The sequence below is a fragment of the Otolemur garnettii genome, unplaced genomic scaffold (genome assembly GCF_000181295.1).
Source record: "Otolemur garnettii isolate 467f Iridium unplaced genomic scaffold, OtoGar3 scaffold00069, whole genome shotgun sequence".
Taxonomy (NCBI): Eukaryota; Metazoa; Chordata; class Mammalia; order Primates; family Galagidae; genus Otolemur; species Otolemur garnettii.
Window position 1 is genome coordinate 6393487 of NW_003852464.1, and position 4060 is coordinate 6397546.

At 44.9% G+C, this 4060-nt stretch overlaps 1 pseudogene across 1 annotated transcript; it reads right to left on the minus strand.

The window, feature by feature from the left end:
• Window positions 1-1227: 1227 nt before the first annotated feature.
• On the minus strand, window positions 1228-1670 carry LOC100966585 (annotated as a pseudogene). Its single transcript, XR_001161448.2, has one exon. The product of XR_001161448.2 is annotated as a 40S ribosomal protein S25 pseudogene (transcript).
• Window positions 1671-4060: the final 2390 nt, after the last annotated feature.

Below are 4060 nucleotides of genomic sequence, written 5' to 3' on the forward strand. Positions count from 1 at the left end.
GGAGACAGGGCGTTTACTGAAGGGGTCATTTTTTGATCTTTCTTGTATTTTGACCAGAATGAACTTTGTTCACCATTATCCACAGCTGTCTCCTTTGCCTTTTCAACAGAGGTAGTTTTAAAATGATTGGTTTGTTTCTCTTTGACCTGAGCATAAGTTGAATTAAGAAGGGACACTGGAGCATCTCTGCTTTGCCTAAATTAGAAAGAGTAAAAGCAATCCAGGAAAATTGCTACAGAGGCCCCATCTGGTCTAAATTTAGCTCCGTTTTACTGCGTCAGTTCCTGTGGTACACATATGGCATTAGTGGCTCTGCTAGGTCACTGTACAGCTTGGGCATGGCCAGGGTGGTGGATGTGCTTCCTTCGCTGTAGGAAGAAGCAGAAATCCTACCAGCAGACTTGCTAATGTGGCCCATTGGGAAGGACCCAAAGAGGGTGTGGATGCAGACTGCCTGTCTATCAAACTCCCTAAGATAGTACAGGGTGGCTCCCACAGGGAAGGAAGAGACCAGCGGGTCCCAGCCTTCCAGCCAGAGAGGTTTCTTTACCACTTGCAGCCTGTGCATGTGTCTTTCTTTCCTTCCAGTAGGTCACTGAAGGCAAGTCCAAAATGCCTCCAGAAAAAATATGTCCATAAAGAATAAATGACACTGTTCAGCTAGAGACGCCATCTTCCAAAATGACCAATACAAAGGGAAGAGTAGCAGCACCCAATATATGTCCTCTAGGCCTTTCAGAAAACAAGGACTTGTTTCTTTGGCCATATGGTGGGGATGAGGGGGATAGTGGACTCATTTCACTACCTTTATGCCCAAACTTCTCCGTCAGGAAGAGAGAATGCTGACTCACAGTGCTTTTGAATATAATCACGGACATGGCAATGGTGGGGAATGGGACGGAGAGCTTGGAAGTCAGCTATCGTTAAAGATCCCAGTGCAAACTACAGGTGAACACAATACCCTTGCAGGCAATGCAAGAAATTCAACTTAAGCTAGTTTAAGGGAAAAATGGAGTTAATTTCCTTCTGAACTCAGTGCATAGGAAGGAATGGGGAATGACAGCTGCATACAGTGAGGGGTCAGGGACTAGCTCCACTGACTGGAGGTTTGATTTCACATGTTCTGTTGTGCCGAATCAACAAAGGTACCCCCCCCCCAAATTGGCGGGGTCAGTCCCTGAGCCCCAGTTTGAGATGTGACTGATATTATTTTTTTTTCATTTGTTCAATAAAATTTTATTTTTCCAAATATATGGTTGGTTGGGCCCTGTTCATGAATCTTCACCAGCAGCTGGGGCATCTGCACCCTTGGTATTTCTGGTGTAAATTACTTGAGCTCTATGCTTGGAAACCAGTTTGATAAGTCCTTTACTAAGGAGCTCCTGAAGGACTGTCCTGGCCAGGGAACCTCGAATCTTCAGTCTCTCAGAGACCACAGCTGGAGTGATAAGCTTATAGCTGGGAACTTCCTTACAGAGTTTGTCATATGTAGCTTTGTGAAACAAGACTAGGTTGTTGAGCTTGTCCTGAACTTTGCCTTTGGACCACTTCTTCTTTTTGGCCTTGCCCCCAGATTTGTTCACTGGGTCTTTGTCTTTCTTGGCCAACTTTCTGGCATCTTTCTTCTTCTTGTCGTCCTTGGGCGGCATTGCGAAGCTAGGAGAGGAGCTGACACTACTCGAGATGTGACTGATATTATTAAATGTCACCAAGATATTCTCTCATTCTCTATCTCTCACTTGCTCTTAGTGTGAGGTTCATGCTCTTAACCAGAGCTGGAGAATGCTTTGACCCCCCCTTCCCCAGGGGACATTTGGTAATATCTGGAGACATTTTTTGTTGCATCTAGGGGGAGGGTGTAACTGACACCTAGCGGGTAGAGGCCAAGGATGCTGGAAACGTCCTACAGTGTGTAGAACAGCCTCCCATAACGAAGAATTACCTGACCTGCAATGTCAGTAGTAGCTGAGAAACTCTGCTCTAAGACCAGTGTCTTAGCCCATTGTGTGCTGCTGTAACAGAATACATAGATGTGTTAATTTATTATACAGTGTGTCCCGAAGGTTGCCCATAACGTCACCATACAGGGAAAATGGGAAATTGTTAACTACCTGTACCTTTATGTACAAAATACTCATTACAAAATTTTACAAAATATGTTCTATGTGCTGGCCACTTCTCTGTAAAGTTTTGTAATGAATATTTTATAAATAAATGTGCATTTAGCTACAATTTTCCATCTTCCCTGTGGAAGACCTTTGATACACTATAATGAACTAAAGTTTATGTGGCTCGAGTTTCTGGAGGCTGCAAAGGCCAAGTGTCTGGTGAAGGCCTTCTTGTTGAGTCATCCTGGGGTGGAAGGCATCACATAGCAGAGGGTAGGAGAGAGCAAGAGAGAAAAGAGGGGCTGATAAGGAGCCCATCACTGTGATGACAGCATTAATCCATCTAGGAGAGCAGAGCCCTCATGACTTTATCCCCTCTTCAAGGTCCCACCTCCCAAAAGCACCACCATGGGGACTCCCTTTCCAACACATGAACTTTGGGGGAGACACTCAAACCTTAGCAGCTGACTTCTTCCGTGGCTGGAAAAATGGCTTCTGGCAAGTCTCAGGTCCACATCCTACAGCTTTGCTGACCCACGGGGGACTGAGTTTCAATCACTCTGAACCAAATGTCAGAAACTTCAGGGAACATCTCTGATTAGATCAGCTTGGTCCAGGGGGTGTATCCCCAGACTAATCCTTATGCCCAGGAGGTGGACCTTTAGAAGATCACAGGGGCTTTTCTAGAGACATCTGGTTGGAGTTGGGAAGGAAAATTCTCAGGAGGAGGGTGAATGGCAGGCTAGAAAATGGATGGCAGTAAGCTCACAGAGCTCCTACTGGGTAAGTTTAGTTTATTTGGGAAGCGACATTTTTTTAAACTGGAGATCTGGGAAGCAGGGAAAGAGAAGTAGTCATTGGTAGAGTAGAAGTTGGGAACCATATTAATCTAGAACCTGCCACTAAAATACTGCACAGGCCAGGCCAGTGTCCTCTACTCCAGAGCCCTTTTTTCCCTCCACTTCTCCAATGAAGACAATTCTTGGGGGACTTGTTCTTCACTCAGAACTCATGGGTGGTAAGTGGCTATTGAGATAAACTAATTGTCACTAATATTTGGTTCACTAATGAGTTATTCCTTCCAGATGACATGATGCTTAACCACATTACAATGCACATATCCTTTAAAAGGTCTTTAAAGGAAGAAATAGTAGCAGAACTTTCAGACGAATGGGAACTTGGGGGGAAGATATTTTTGTTTTGGAGGCCACTAGATTCAAATCATTTTAAGTAGCTAAGTTACACTGTACCTGGATAAGACAGGTTCAAGGTCAGGACTTTCTGAAGTATATTCTATGGAACACTAAGTCTCTGTGATACAAGGCAGGTGGACCCCCAGCCAGCTACCCGGAGCTGAGGGGAGGACCAGCCACCTTGCCCTGACCAGTGTTTGTGCTGAAGCCTCAACCACAGAGGAATGGGTGGGGGAGGGGGCAGCAGGAGGCTCCAGTAGCCAGAAGGGACAAGATACCTGCTCGGGAGATACCAGCCTTAGTCGGTCTCTCTCCTCTTGTACGTGAGACTGGACAGGGAACCCCCCCTTTCCTAGGCCTGGTCAATTTCATGTAAGTTTCCCAGGCCTGGTCAATTTCATGTAAGTTTCCCAGGCCTAATCAATTTCAAGCAAGTTTCCTAGGCCTGGGAACAAAAGGGATTGTATCCATTCACTTGTTACCAAGTCCTGGCCAAAAAACAGAGGACCCCGGCGGCTATATATGCTCTCTATATTCTCCTGGACAAAGAAAAAGAGAAATCTATTTTACTTTGTTTTATTTTCCCCAATCAGTATGGCAAGCTGAGCCTGTGAAAAACTGCCCTTAAAAAGACCTATACAAGGCATGTGCTTTTTATATATTCAACTTGCAATATATGCAAATGACAAAGTTATGCTGTCATACACAGATAATAATGGAGAATATGTATGCAAATGGCCAGATTTTCACTCATGTAAA